The sequence below is a fragment of the Trachemys scripta genome, chromosome 8, assembly GCF_013100865.1.
Source record: "Trachemys scripta elegans isolate TJP31775 chromosome 8, CAS_Tse_1.0, whole genome shotgun sequence".
NCBI lineage: Eukaryota > Metazoa > Chordata > Testudines > Emydidae > Trachemys > Trachemys scripta.
In genome coordinates, this window is record NC_048305.1 from 14,776,386 (window position 1) to 14,792,432 (window position 16,047).

The 16,047-nt window shown below is 47.9% G+C and overlaps 1 long non-coding RNA gene across 3 annotated transcripts in view; it reads left to right on the top strand.

The window, feature by feature from the left end:
• The first annotated feature begins 7,329 nt into the window (after window positions 1-7,329).
• The window catches only part of LOC117882048, a 37,979-nt gene continuing 29,261 nt past the window's right edge, over window positions 7,330-16,047 (top strand). The window contains exons 1-2 of one of the 3 annotated variants that reach the window (XR_004646924.1): window positions 12,125-12,276; window positions 12,850-13,097. This is a non-coding gene — a long non-coding RNA (uncharacterized LOC117882048). Of the gene's footprint in view, window positions 7,551-12,124; window positions 12,277-12,849; window positions 13,098-16,047 lie in introns of those variants that run through there. The other 2 variants (XR_004646925.1, XR_004646923.1) reach the window with 2 other exon arrangements.

Below are 16,047 nucleotides of genomic sequence, written 5' to 3' on the forward strand. Positions count from 1 at the left end.
CTTATCACATCTCGATGATGTGATAAGTCGCCTCAACTCCGCCCCTTCCCCAAATCCCCAGCCCTGCCTCTTCCCCCCAGGCTCTCAAGCCTAGGAGGGAGAGAAGGAGAGGGAGAAGCTGCGCGTGCGCCGCGGCCCCTCGGGATCTCCCCCTCCCTCCCGGGTTTGAGAGCCTGGGAGGGAGGGCGAGCAGCGGCGCGCAAATCAGCTGTTTCGCGCTCCGCAGCCGCTCGGGATCTCCCCCTCCCTCCCGGGTTTGAAAGCCTGGGAGGGAGGGCGAGCAGCGGCGTGCGAATCAGCTGTTTCGCGCACCGCGGCCGCTAGGGATCTCCCCTTCCCTCCCAGGTTTGAGAGCCTGGGAGGGAGGGGGAGACCCCGAGTGGCCGCAGCGCACGCGCAGCTTCTCCCTCTCCTTCTCTCCCTCCTAGGCTTGAGAGCCTGGGGGGAAGAGGCAGGGCTGGGGATTTGGGGAAGGGGCGGAGTTGAGGCGGGGCCGGGGGGTGGGGTAAGAAAAAAACGGGGGGGGGGGAAGGGGCAGCAAAAATTGTTTTTGCTTGGGGCGGCAAAAATCCTAGAGCCGGCCCTGACTGTTTGAATGATTGCTTGCTGCTAAAGCAAAACCTGGGGCCGATGCCAGTTGGTATAGCTGGTGCCGATGGCTATTCATTGCCATTGTATTCCCAGTCAGTTTACGTTGGAAAAAGAGATGCAACCCAACAGGACTTGGCTTTGGTATAAAATTGCTTGTGGCAAACTTCCCAATATTGATTTAAAGGTATATGCACACGGCTAATAATCCTGCCAGCTTCTTGTGCAGTGCCTAGCACACTTTGGGCATTCGGAACAGAAATTTGAGAAGGGCTCCGCACCCTCAGCCAGGCCCAGATTTTCAAATGAGCTCAGTTCCCATTTAGGCACCACAATAAAAGGCCAGATTTTCAACCGCTCACCATGTTGGATGCACATTGGGTGTTTAGCTGTTTTGAAAAATCTGGCCCTGGGAACTGCTGGGTGTTGAATACTTATGAAAATCTGCCCCTTATTCATGTGCTTCAATGGCAGCTGATCTCTTCTGAAAATCTGGCCCTTGTGCTAGCTGCTGAGCACTGGGAAATCTGGGCCTGAGATCTTTTGAAAATTGACACTAAGGATTTGATCCAAGGCCCATTGAAGTTAATGCAAAGACTCCTATGCTCTTCAGTGGGCATTGGCTCAGGCCGTATACAATGAATGCTCTTCTATGATAATAGAAATTATCTTTGTGCTGGGCTTTGAAGAGGTGAAATGCTGTTTAGTGCTAAAAGACCTGTACCAAAGCTCTCTGAGGCCAATGACAGTCTTTTCACTGACTTTGGATTCATCTCTAAATATCATGTATCTATTCAGCCTCCTTTAGGGCCAGACCCTAGTTTGCTTTGTGGAAGCTCACCTACTCCAGTGGGATGTATCTACAGTGACCAGATAGCAAGTGTGAAAAATCGGGACAGGGGGTGGGGGGAAATAAGTGCCTATATAAGAAAAAGCTCCAAAAATCAGGGGTGTCCCTATAAAATTGGGACCTCTGATCACCCTAGATGAGAAAGGCAAACAAGAAATCCAGCTCCTGCCTCTCTGACTCAGTCCCGGTGCATTTCATAAATAAAATGTTGTGGCAACATAAATAAAAATCCCTTGGATATCCCCTTCCAATAAGGAAAGGGATTCCGATGATGATTCACCTCCTCTCTGCTGAAGCTGGCAGGGGTCCAGTTCTTTTGGACTCAGACATGCAGCATGTGAGGACAATTGCCACATTCTTTGGTATCAATACATCAAATAAGTGATAGAAGAGAAACCTAAGCATTTCCCCTCCAAGGGAATGTGCAGAACCAGAACTATCTCCTCACTTCATACTAAACCAAAACATATCCAAAAGGGGTTGTCTCTCAAAAGACAACACATTTGCCATCCAGTGAGTGGCTGCTAAGACTAATAAGAGTGCAATATGTACCAAGGAATCAGTACTCTAGTGAATTCCTCTAATTAAATATTTTTCCATACACAAAGATACTTTTGGTGAGAACGAGCTTTGATTTGAGATTTAAGAAAAAAACCAAAAGGAAGCAGTAAATTCTCGAGGAGCGATCACATGACATTGTACCCTTGCTAACAACCTGCCATGAAATGAATGCAAAATGGTAGCTGGCTCCTGCAGATGATAGTCCTTGAAGATTCAAAGGAAGCAGAGAGAGAAAAGGCACCTCTCTGCTGTCTCCAGGGCTGGGCAGTCATCATAAACAAATAGACAAACTTATTAGGTCCAAAAGCCCTTCTAACCCACCAAAATAAACTTCTCTCCTTCCCTTCACTTCAATCACATTTGGTCCCCTAGCTGAAAAAGGATGGGAAAACAAAGGAGGCTTGCGGAACACTCTGAAGATCACCACATTTCTGGATTGTGTCAGACCAAGAGAGGGAAGTGAATTCTAGTGTAGGGGCTCCATCATGAAAAATGTCTTAAAGGATGGTGACCCCACCATACTTTCATTTACTACCCCTAAACAATCCCATCCCCAAAAGTCTCCCCTGCCCGTAACCTGATCTAAGCTTTATACTCAAACAAATATTGTAAGCATTTTTTAAAAAGTCCTCTGGTGCACATTCTGAGAGTAGTTGTTGGCTTCCCCATGCCCTGCACTACAATCTCAGGCAAGTGCTACTGTGCCATGGCAGAGAGGCAGCTTCACTTCTCCTGAGTCCTTTGGCTAAGCTCAAGCCTGACTGATACCTTGTGAGAAGGGGGATACTCTATTGCCTGGGACCCCAAGAATGAGACTGTGTTCTGGGACTGTATTGTGTCCAGACACTACACCAAGCTGATGAGGCAGTTGATGGTTTCCGATACCATCCATTGATCGAGGGACATCTATATTGAACATGTTACTGGACACGACCAATATGAGGATAACATGATCCAGACCACTAATTGAGAAGCAACAAGACTGAAGGATCTTTGAACTGATTTAACTAACTAGTCTACCTTTTTTTTCCTGTTATATGCTTAACCACTAATCCTTTTGTCTGTATTTTCTACTGTGGGCAATTGTCAACTCATACAACTTTTCTCTCTCTCTCTCTCTCTTCATTTGCAATTCATGGTTATAACCTTGTTTTTGACAAACATGAACTGATATAATTGGCATATTTATAATGTGTATTCAATAACTTGTGCTCTATAATATTCTCTGATAAAAGTTTTATCAGTTTAATATTGGAGGCGTGTGCTGTCTGAGTGACTATAACTTTGTTCTGAATTTGTCATGGGGTGGTGTTGATTACCCAACTTTTTTCCATGTCAAAATTGCTGACTTATTTGGATTGAATGGAGAAGTTGTCATTTAGCATATTGATGGATGATATGGTACTTTGCTGAAGGAACCTGCTCACTGTTGAGTCAGCAATTTCTGGTCTCTGTCATTTATCTTCCCTGTGAATGGAAACTTCCTTTGAATGGCATGGGGTTGCCAAAGACCATCTTGTAATGGCATTCAAACTACTCACTGAAACCATTTAAAACATGGTTTTCAAGACGTTCAAGCTGAAATGGCTTAAATGTGGTTTAGCTGACAAATTTAGCCCTGTTCACACTGGGCAGTCTCACTAGAGTTCAGCCAAGTTAGTGTAAACCAGCTCGATGAATGTGGCTACCAGCACAATTTAGAAGGGGCCTCAGATAGTAAATTCTTCAGGGCAGCAACACCAGGCTAAATTCCCCAGGAGTAAATTTGCCCACTGTCTTTTACTCCAGGAGGTGGTGTTTGGATTTGGATCCAGATTAATGTTAGGCTGGAGCTTGGGATCTGGATTCAAAGCCGAACCATGACTAGGGTATCAAAATTTTGCAAGCAGCTCTCATGAAATTTCCACCCCAAATGGTGAGAAACTTGTGAAATCAGCTGTTCTTGCAAGAAGTTGGCTGTGTCATACCAGAAAATAGGCACCTCCTGCTTTTTGGTATCACGTAAACCAAAACCCTCTTGGCTGGTTCAGGTTGGTGGCGTAGATTGTGAATCCCTTAATCCCCACAAAGGGGGGTGGATTTGAGATTCTAGTTTTGGCCCAGCTGTCTTTGTGTGCTCTGCAAAGCACAGCGAGCCTGAGTGCTGCGGTATCACGAGAATCTGATAAAAGCGCTCATGTCACTTTTGGTCACTCCTAGTGGTCATTGGGCTTTGTCCACATGCCCTGCTGCCCCAGCTATCCCTTGGGGATGGGTAATGTTTTGCCCTTTGCCATTTTACCCAGTTTCCCAGCTCAGATACTGTACCTCTCCCCCATCCTTTTGCGCCCCCCACAACTCCTGCAAAGTCAGAAATGTTTTTTTTCCTCCAAGAATAGACATCCATATGAAATCACCCATATAGCTTAAAGAAAACCAAGTTTAGTAGAGAAGGTGGGAGAAAATCATATCATATCCAAAGCAAATGGTGTGAAACCAATCTGCTTTAATGCTGGCTAGCAATTCAGGGCTGTCAGCAAGAAAAGTGTTACCAGTTATACCAGTAAAATGATACAGGTATAGTTAAAGTGCCATAGTTATACTAGTATAACTCCCCACCTAGGGCTTATCTACACTTAAAACACTGCAACAGCACAGCTGAGCCGCTGTAGCCCTGCAGTCAAGACGCTACCTATGCTGATACAATGGGCTCCCCTGTCGGTGTAGATAATTCACCTCCCTGAGAGGCAGCAGCTAGGTCAATGGGAGACTTCTCCTGTCAACCTAGCGCTGTCTACAGAGGACTGGGGGGGTGTTGGTCGGTTTAACTATCACTCAGGGATGTGGATTTTTCACACCCCTGAGCAACGTAGTTACACTGACCTAACATCCTAGTGAAGACGAGGCCTTAGGGCATGTCTATACTTGAAACACCATAGGAGTGCAGTTGCATCACTGTAGCGTGTAAGTGTAGATGCTCCCTATGCCAACGGGAGGGGTTCTCTGGTCAGTGTGGGTAATCCACCCCCCATCCCAAAGATGGTAGCTAGGTCAACGGAAGAATTTTCTAGCATAGGCCAGGCCTCATTCTGAAATAAGAGTGGCTTTTTTCAGGTTTAGTGTAAACCGCTTCCAAAGCGACATAAGCTAAGGCCTGGTCTGCGCTAGAAAATCCACAGTCCTGAGCAGTGTAGTTAAACTGACCTAAATCCTCTTGAGGAGATGGATTACTTAGGCTGCTGGGAGAACCCTCCCTATTGGCATAGGAGATGTGTACCTGAGGCCTGGTCTACATTACAGGGTTAGGTCGGCATAATCTGCCTTGCATCAACCTAACTGTGGAAGTATCTTCACTTAAACTTGGCTCCCGCTGACCTAAGTGCTTTTCTATGCCAATTTAGTGACACCACCTCCCTGAGCAACGTAGTGTCATGGTTGATGTAATTAGGCGATGCAGTGTCAGTGCAGACACTACATTGCTTACGCCGACTGTTAGTGGCTTTCAGGAGCCGTCCCACAATGCCCCACACTGACAATGCAATTGGTACAAGCGCTCCTGGTGAGGACGCGCACCACCGATACAAGCAGCCAAGCATGTACACTCACACGCAATTTAATAACTGTAGTGGCCAACTGCGGACGTAAACTAGCTCAACATAATTTTGTAATGTAGACGTGGCCTGAAGTGCTACAGCACGTGGACCAAGGGGATCCAGTGGATATAGTGTACTTAGATTTTCAGAAAGCTTTTGACAGGGTCCGTCACCAAAGGCTCTTATGCAAAGTAAGCTGCCACGGGATAAGAGGGAAGATGCTCTCATGGATTGGTAACTGGTTAAAAGATAGGAAACAAAAGGTAGGTATAAATGGTCAGTTTTCAGAATGGAGAGAGGTAAATAGTGCTGTCCCCCAGGGGTCTGTTCTGGGACCAGTCCTATTCAACATATTCATAAATGATCTGGAAAAAGGGGTAAACAGTGAGGTGGCGAAATTTGCAAATGATACAATATTAGTTAAGACCCAGGCAGACTGTGAAGAGCTACAAAAGGATCTCTCAAAACTGGGTGACTGGGCAACAAAATGGCAGATGAAATTTCAATGTTGATAAATGCAAAGTAATGCACGTTGGAAAACATAATCGCAACTACACATATAAAATGATGGGGTCTAAATTAGCTGTTACCACTCAAGAAGGAGATCTTGGAGTCAGTTCTCTGAAAACATCCACTCAATGTGCAGTGGCAGTCAAAAAGGCGAACGGAATGCTGGGAATAATTAAGAAAAGGATAGCTAATAGGACAGAAAATATAATGTTGCTTCTATATAAATCCATGGTATGCCCATCTTGAATACTGTGTGCAGATGTGGTCGCCCCATCTCAAAAAGGATATATTGGAATTGGAAAAGGTTCAGAAAAGGGCAACAAAAATGATTCAGGGTATGGAATAGCTTCTGTATGAGGAGAGATTAATAAGACTTGGACTTTTCAGCTTGGAAAAGAGATGGCTAAGGGGAGATATGATTGAGGTCTATAAAATCATGACTGGTATAGAGAAAGTAGATAAGGAAGTGTTGTTTACTACTTCTCATAACACAAGAACTAAGGGTCACCAAATGAAATGAATGGGCAGCAGGTTTAAAAACAAATAAAAGGAACGCACAGTCAACCTGTGGAACTCCTTTCCAGAGGATGTTGTGAAGGCCAAGACCATAACAGGGTTCAAAAAAGAACTGGATAAATTCATGGAGGATAGGTCCATCAATGGCGATGAGCCAGGATGGGCAGGGATGGTGTTTCTAGCCTCTGTTTGCCAGAAGCTGGGAATGAGCAACAGAGGATGGATCACTTGATGATTACCTGTTCTGTTCGTTCCCTCTGGGGCACCTGGCACTGGCCACTGTCAGAAGACAGGATACTGGGCTAGATGGACCTTTGGTCTGAGCCAGTAGGGCCATTCTTATGTTTTGTACAGTGTGCTGCTATCCTGCTGTAGTGTTTTAAGTGTAGACAAGCCCATGCTGCTATAAATATAGTGCTTTAAAGTCAGACTCTACCTAGCACTCCAATATCTGACCTCTGTAGATTAGCCTATAAAGCCTCTTTCTCCAAGCTTCTTTGCCAGCTTTGCAGCTTGCCAGCCCTGGGACCTGCTGCTACGAACCTAGTCTCAGTGCCGGGTTTTAGCTCTACGGGTCTTGACTTTGGCTGCCCTAAAAGGGGCCAGTTATTCGTTCCTCTTTCTTTGCTGGTTTCTAAAAACTCTGGCGAGTTATTCAAACTTGCAGCGGTCACGAGCTGTGAGTTCATTGTTCGGTTAAAGGCGGGGCAAGCTACAGCCGGCCCCAGCCAACGAAACGTCTTTCTCGCTCCCTTCTTCCTTGGCAGGGCTCTCGCTCCCCGGTAGTCTGGAGTTTCGGTTTCTTGCAAAAGGAGCGTTGTGAATGAAATTGAGAATATTCCGGGAATTGGTAACAGCCGCTGGAGGCCAGCAGGGGGTGGCAGACGCTGAGCCACTGAGGAGTGGCACACGCCTGCGCAAACCCCACCACAAACAGCTGCGAGGAAGGAGAGGTCAGGGAGGGGATTTTTTGCGGCAGGGCGGAGATCGGTGCCTGGGGAGTAGGGGAGGGGAAAGCAGCCCCCACCCAGTGTGGCTGGCGGGTCCCCGGGCTAGTCGCGGGGTGCAGAGAACCTGGTCTGTGTTGGAAGGGGGGGGCAGAGGGATGCATCTCTTTGGGTGGGAGTCTGTGTAGTCCCCATTTTCCTACCAGCCCCCGTCTCTGGGGCCGAGACCCTGGGTGATCATCTCTGTGCAGCCGGTTAAACATTGCCCGCTGCAGCTGCAGGAGCGGGTTTGCAGCTGGCCCGCGGGCAGTGGATTGGATTTGATGGTACCGAGGGTGGAGGGGCTCAGTGACACCCCCTCCCCCCCGCCCTAACCTAAAGCCTCCCGTGGCAGGCAGCAGCCCCCGGCGTGGCCCAGTGCGGAGCCTGGTGTCTCTGCCAGGCGCTTTATAGCCGATTGAGCCCGGGGACTGGGGAATCCCTGGAGCGGGAGGGGAGCGAGCCGTGAGTCAGGGGTGGGCAGGAGTCCAGTGCTGGAGCCAGGGCAGCGCTGGGACTTCCTGCGCCGGGGCTGGGAAAATCCGTGCCGCGGGGGAAAGCCCTGCGTGAATGCACCTGACTTTCCCGAGGGCTGTTTACTCTCGTCCTCGCTGCCGAAATGGGGAGAGGGAGACGCTGTTTTACAGCCAGGCTCACAGGTAGCGGGGGCTCCGCTGTCCAACAGCCCCTGCTGTGTCCGTCCAGGGGCGCTGACAAGCCAAGGGAGAGGGATTTTCTGCATGGCTGCAGCCAGGCTGTCCCAACACCCTGCTCTGCCTGTACAAATAATGCGGCTTTGACTTGCTCAAGCACCGACTGACGGGGGCTGAGCCAGCCTTCTTAATAGGAATTAGCCCCTCTGCTCAGCTGTCTGCCTATGGTGCTGAGGCATCTGCCACGCCTACCTGTAACAGTTAGGGGTTCTCCTTGTAGGATCTCAAAGAGCTTCACCAACAAATAATTCAGCCTCGCAACATCCCTGCGAGGTAGCTACAGAGAGGGGCAGTGGATCTGTTCTGTTTATATTCTGATACTGCAACCATCCGCAAAGGTTTTGTGAGTTATGAGCCAGATCGCTCTCAGTCTCCTGCTCTAACCACAAGAGGCTCTCTTGCAATCTGGATGAGCAGGCGGTGTGAAATGAGTCAGGGTGAAATGCAGGCTCAGGCTATGAAAATAACCTGGTTAGTGGTGGAATTCATTCCCAGAATAGGAGTGGTTTTATTTATGCTGATGTAAAGGGTCCCCCATCAAAAGCTATTTACAGCATGTATCACTATTATTAATAAACACGTTCCCTTTAAATGACACTTTGCTTTACAAACAAAAATAAGAGAGGGTCCTTGCGCCAAGGAGTTACAGGCTTAAATAGCACACAAATACCTGGGTACCCATTTTGCTTGCACAAAGGTGAGGTGTACGGCCACATTGTCTCTGTGTGCGTATGTTAATTACAAAATGAGACAATTAAAAAAATTAACCCCATGTGAGTTACCTACCTGCTGTTCTCCAGCTCTATACACCCATCCTTAGATTCTCTAGTCACTGTGATCCTTTTGTCTCCTGGCCGTTCCCCAGGATGGACCTGTTCATTCAGAGACACCTCCTGGTCAGATTGAGACTAGCTGAACTAATCGGCCACCTTAAAATCACATCCCTCTACCCCTCACTTATAGGCTAGTGCAGGATCATTCACACAACCACAATATCCACAGTAGATGTCCCACAGCTATAATCTCTATCAAACTGTTCCACAGTATCTGTGACCAACATAATTGAACTTCTTTCTGCTAAATATTAGCTGGCCTCTGGATGCCTTATGATGCCTGCTGCCCCATTGCAGCTGAACTGTGTTTGAGGTTATTTCTAAGCCTCCTGCCTCTGAACTAATCCTGCATTGGCAGGGAGATGACCTAATACATCTTTCCCGTCTCTGATTTCTATAATTTAATAATGCTCTGCAGCTATTCTGCCTTGGGCTGTGGATTTATTAAATCTCATTAGCTAGGCACCTTCAGGCTGAGTCAGTGCTTGGCTAGAAGACCTTGCAGGAAAAGCCCAGGTGTTCAAGAAGAGGAGTTGGAGTTTCAGTAGTTAATACTGTTCACTCGGAATGCAATCTCCTTGAGGTACTATTAAACCAATACCCCAGCTGGGTTCCCAAGCTCCCGGTAAACATTTCTGAAGTAGATTTAAAACAGGCCTTACTCATTTGGGATTGTGAAAGATGGGGCCTTTCGGCTCAAGTCAGAGTATTGTTGGTGCCAGTGCCCTGGCCGGATTCCAGCTTTGGGCCTACGCTGCGTGTCAGTAGCCCAAGGTATTTTTCAGTACCTGTGGTAGTGTATGCTCCATGAGAATGGACGCTGCAGCCCACGTTAGAAGTGGCTGTTGCTCGGTGATGGGTGAAGTGAAGCAAGACCTGCCTGCATACACTTCATAAAGCACCTTGAGGTTTGTGCAGGGCACTAAATAAGCCAACAAACCATGAGACCGATCCCTTGCTTTTGTTGTACTTAAAGTACTGCACAGGATCTTTTCAGGGGGAATAAGACAAAACGCCACATTTATTAGTAATACATGTATTCATTAACACTGTATCATATGCATATAATATATTACACTTACACTCACACACACACACAAACACACTCCATCTTGTTGTTACCAATTAGTTGCTCCCCTTAACTTCACTGGCCAGGTGAGTTAGATGGGGGAGGGGGTGGAGCCGGGCTTCTGCCGATCCGGATCGATGCTCCCGTGTTGACAAGATGAGACCCGGGGTCCTCTGCAAGGCACCTCACTTTTATAGCAGCTTTCCTCTCATGCAAATCTATACCAGATTCAAACTTTGTGTCTGTGTCCATTGGTCCTTTGTGCTGCTTTCTTTTGAGTGTTGTCCCAATGCTGCAAAGAGGGTGTTTCCAAAAGAAGGTGCTTGCTTCTAACCCCCGAGGCCGAGGCAGTCGGTATGTCTGCTTGTCTTTAATGAGCCCACTTGACACGTTTTATTGTCCTTGGGTCTGACTCCCAGCCCCTCTCCAACAGTTGAGGCTGTCTGGAGGTGCTGCCTTCCATGCCTTGCTCATCCACACCTCATTCATTCAACAGGGCAATTGATTAAGAGTGGGGGGGAGAGCTCTTGTTCTACTGCTAGCAAAAAGAAATTTTTCTTCTATCTTATTTTATTCTTAGGGGCTATAATATTATACCAAGGGCAATGCAAAGTTTCTAAATGAGGCTTTGATACAAAGTCCCATGAAAACAGAGGTCACACGTGGGTAGACCCACCACAAGGTTTTATGAAGAGGCACAATGTAAAGTCATATGAAAATTATCAGAGATTTATCTACACTTTCCAAAATTGATGCTGAGTGAGCCTTGTGTGCCGCAGTCACAAACAACCAGCTTTCTCCAACCTGTTAGGGCTCTCTCTGGGGCTCACGATTATCTTCCCTCTTGGTAGCGATCGTTACGGAATCCAGCCTCTCTCTGCTGCGGCTGCTGAGGATTTTCCCACCAACCACCAGCCATGTCTGTGTTTTAAACCCTTTCTCCTGTTACTCCTGGGAACTCGTGTGGCTCCCAGGGTCTCAGGGTGCTTTACAAACACTGCAGGAACCACTGAGTGGATTCCTATGGCCTGTACTAGGCAGGGTGGTCAGACTAGATCAGTGGTCTCCAACCTTTTTATGCCCAAGATCACTTTTTGGATCTAAGGGCAACTCAGGATCTACTCCGCCCCTTCCCCGAGGCCTTGCCTCTTCCCCAAAGCCCCATCCCACTCACTCCATCCCCTCCTCTCTCCGTCGCTCACTCTCCCCCACCCTCACTCACTTTCACGGGGCTTGGGCAGAGGGTTGGGGTTGAGGTTCGGGATGGGGGTGCAGGCAGGACTTACCTCTGGTGACTCCCAGTCGGTGGCAGGGACAGCAAGGCTAAGGCAGGCTCCCTGCCTACCCTGTCCCCACACTGCTCCCGGAAGGGGCCAACACGCCCCTGTGGCCCCTGGGGTGGAGCGGGCAGGGGACACGTGGCTCCACGCGCTGCCCCTCTCTGCAAGCACCGCTCCTGCAGCTCTCCTGGCCAATGGGAGCTGTGGGGACGGTGCTTGCGAGCAGGAGCAGCGCACGGAGGGAGACCCCGGCCCCTGGGGCTGCGGGGCTGCCGTGGCTGCTTCCGGGAGCGGTGTGGGGCCAGGGTAGGCAGGGCGACTGCCTTAGTGGCAGCCACACTGCACTCCCGCTGGAGATCGCGATCAACTGGGAGAGCCTCTAGGATCGACGGGGAGGTGACCACTGGACTAGATGATCACAGTGGACTCCATTGGCCTGAAAATCCATGGGCCTGATTCTCAATAATGCTGTGGCTCCCTGAACCACTCCGGTGGTGTAAAAACAAGGCACCTTGTCTCAGGAGTATCAAGAACCCTCAGTGTAACAGCATGGGCCCAATAACCTATGAATTAAAGCTGAGAATTTGGTCCTATTGTGACCTGAGATGCTATAGTTGGGCCTTTTATTTTCCTTTCACAACTCTTCCCTTCACAGCATCTGCCCACTGCAAAGCCTCAAGATCCTGTGAGGCCCATTGGGTAGCTTTGGCCACATATCTCCCAGGGATGTACAGAAGAGGAAGAAGGTTCGGGGAATGGATTGTGATTGCGGCTGGGCTGACGAGGTGGTGACCTCGGGTACTATTATTATAGGGAAGATGAACTTAACTAGCTGTGATAAGACAGGTGAAGGTTTGTTCCCCCGAATGGCCTAAGCATTGTCTTGAAGAGTTCAGGAACTAATAGGAGAGCATGGTGACAGCATGGGCTTGGGGAGAGCTTAGGTATTACCCAGTGATGCTGCCCACAGGCTCCCAAAACTGAACTGAATCAGAACCAGCTGAGTGGACTCTGCAGTGTTGTCTGTCTAAACAGCTTTGTAACTGTTGACCATGCAGTCGCTAGCAAACTCCCCCTGTGAGGTTTGGGTTTTTTCCCCCTATTTGTAGCTCTTACGTAGTTTGAAAACTCTCAGGACAGTGTTGCAGGGGAGATCAGCCTGGGAGGCAGGGCTATGCTTATTTGTCCTTACTCTGTGTGGGGGGGGGGGGGAAGGGGACATATTGTGTTTCACCTCCTCAGTTCCTTGTGTATGGCTCTGCAGTATTTAAGCAGTGGAGAGCCTGGTTACCCGTGTTACATAATTCTGAGTTGCTTAGGGAGAGCGGATACCTCAGTACTACAGCAACAGGTTCTGTTTCCTGCCTAGAGGACTACGAAACAAAGCTGACCGGTGGCTTCCAAACAAACAGCAAATGGGAGAACCTCAGGGCACCACCTCCATCTATCATAATGCATAAAACTAATGAATAAAATGACAGTAACAGAATACATGCTCTTATTACAGCAGAGAAATTGTAACATTACAGTGCAACATCCCACCCTTTCCAGTGGGACATTCTAAGACCAGTTAGCCCCAGGACATGATACACCATCTGTATAGAACCTTAGTTATTGAGGTGAGACCAGAAATCCAAATGGCTCCTGAGTGCTTTATCATTGGTATCGGGGCAAGCTGAAAGGGTTTGTCAGAACTGGAATAATCCCACCCAAAGGTAGTTTGTCAACCTCCTGGTAGAGAAAGTATGTTTGCACTTAGCAGTCGAGCTGACCAGCATTTTTTTGTCAAAAAAGTTTTTTGTTGGAAAATCCTGTTTCCGTTAAACTGAATATTTTGGCAAAATTGTATCCAGTTTCCACGGAAACAAAATGTCCCCAAATTAAAAATGAAGGGCAGCTACTACTTAGTACAGATGGAAACATTTTATCTTACTCTCTCTAGATCAAAGTGTGTCCTGTTTGTGTTATTATATGAGACAGTTTGACATAGTCCAGAAGAATCTGCCGTTGATTTCCTCTGTGATTTTGGGCAAGTCACTTTCCCTCTCTGTGCTATGGTTTCTCCATCTGTAACATGGGAATGCTAATGCTGGCCAACCTCACAGGAATGTTGTGAAGCTTACTTAACTGTTCGGAAGGTCTCTAAGAGCCTCGTATGAGAGGGTGTTTTAGAAATACCAAGTTTTATTATGATAATTGAAGTTTGTCTTGGATGGCCATGGACTCCTCAAATGAAGACCTAGAGACTCAGACAAGAGCAACTACGTCTAATTATGAGCAGCACCCCGTGTGTAATGGCACAAATTGCTTCATAACTCTGGATATTTCAAGATTGCCTAATTGTGTTCTGGCATCTAAGCCTTAAATTTAAGCGTCTTGACCTTATGATTGCAAAGATAAACTTTGAAATGTGACCTGAGGGTATGTCTACACATAAACTGCTACAGAGGCACAATTGCACCCGGTGCCACTGGAGCGCTTCAGTGAAGACACCACCTATGCTGGTGGAGGGATTCTCCCATTGGCATAGGTAACCCATCTCTCCAAAAGGCAGTAGCTTAGGTTGACGGAGCTGACTGGACTCTGGGTATGGATCCTTCCACCGGAGGCGAGAAGCACCAGCGGCTGCCCCCCTGCTCCCGGCTGGGAGGGGAAAGGCGAGGAGCCCTGCGGGGGAAGCTGGACTTCCGGTTGGGAGCTGCATAGAGCTTAGAGCCCTGGCTCTCAGTCCCACACACTGCCTCTCTTGAGTGGGTGGAACCGCTCCTGGTGGGGGTGCGCACGACCAACAGAAGGAGGGTAGTGTGGACACCAGCCACCCCAATAATTAATGGCGTGGCTGTAAGTCGACCTAACATAGGTCGAATTATCATTGTAGTATAGACATAGCCTAAGCTTTTGAGCTTACACAGAGCTCTTCTTCAGGCCTAGGAAAAGTATTCAGAGTGTCGAAGCTAAATATAAGGTGGAACAGCTTATTTAACATAAGTAGTTAATACATATTGTGAAGGACCAATCAAGGTGAAGAGGCCAGTTAACACCTTGTCAGTCATAGGACAAAAAAGGGGAGTTAGTGCAGTGGTGGGCAACCTGCGGCCCGTGGGCCACATGCGGCCTGTCAGGGTAATCCGCTGGTGGGCCGTGAGACAGTTTGTTTACATTGACTGTCCGCAGGCAAGGCCACCCGCAGCTCCCAGTGTCTGCGGTTCGCCATTCCCGGCCAATGGGAGCTGCGGGAAGCAGCGGCCAGCACAGATATGGCTTTTTCCTGAAATATCCTTGAAAGACTTTATCAGATTAAGTTTATGTATTCTTGTGAGCCAGCATCTCTAAGGGGAGACATGTGACAGATTTTGAAACCCCAGGCAGTATCTTTGGGGTTTATGGTTTATGTATGATTGTGTTCTGCTCCATGGGACTGGAGGGGGAGGGACTACCACAGGTCCTCCCGGAGCTAAAAACAGTTGGGGATAATAAAGGCAGATCAGCCAGGTTGTAACCCTGCATCCGAAGAAGTGAGGTTTTTACTCACGAAAGCTTATGCCCAAATAAATCTGTTAGTCTTTAAGGTGCCACCAGACTCCTTGTTGTTTTTGTAGATACAGACTAACACGGCTACCCCCTGATACTGCAGGAAGAGGTACTCCCTTCTGGGGAGGCTGGCTTATACTAGTTCAAACTAGATGCTGCAGAGACAAAGAAAAGACGTTTGGATAAATAGCCTGAATTTAAACAGATTAAACCAGCAAACCAACAGGACCTTCTATCTAAGGAGGGCCCCAATCCCTGCAGAAGGGTTGGAAGGACTTGACCTACTAGGGCCCAATCAGACTAATGGGTGAGATCCGGTAAGCTTTTAGCACTTGTTTAGGAACTTTTATTGTTTTTACATGTTTTCTCTGTAATGTTTTTACCTTAAAAATAAATGTGTCTGCTTAGAAGAAGCTGTGTGGTAACTGATAACTGCAGGCAATACACTGCTCAGCGCCCTTGGAGAGAAAGCAAAGCACAGGCACTGGCCTGTTTAGGCAGTATGGCTTGCTGGGGATATCGCACTGTAGATCAGGGAGCTGTGCTGCCTTAAAACCCTGCTCAGGAGGGAGTGAGACACAGGTCTCCACCCAGAAGAGATGAGAGCCAGGAGCTGGAAGCCTAGAGTTTGTTCCTGCAAAGGAACACAGGTCCAGCTGGCCTGAAGCTGTGACATTGGTCTTTAATTTAAAGGGTATCTCAATTCTTCTGCGACTTATCGGAGGTCAGCTGAGACAGTTCTTATGAGCTTTCCCTATTGAGAAAGAGTTATTCTATATAATATAGCAGTGATCCTTTACACTGTACACTGTATGGTGTAAGGTGAGAGTCTGGGGAAAAAATTGGCCAGAATTCTGCTCTCTGTTAAATCCAGACCAATCTGAGAACTCTTATAAGGCTGTAAAGTATCAGAGGGGTAGCCGTGTTAGTCTGAATCTGTAAAAAGCAACAGAGGGTCCTGTGGCACCTTTAAGACTAACAGAAGTATTGGGAGCATAAGCTTTCGTGGGTAAGAACCTCACTTCTTCAGATGCAAGT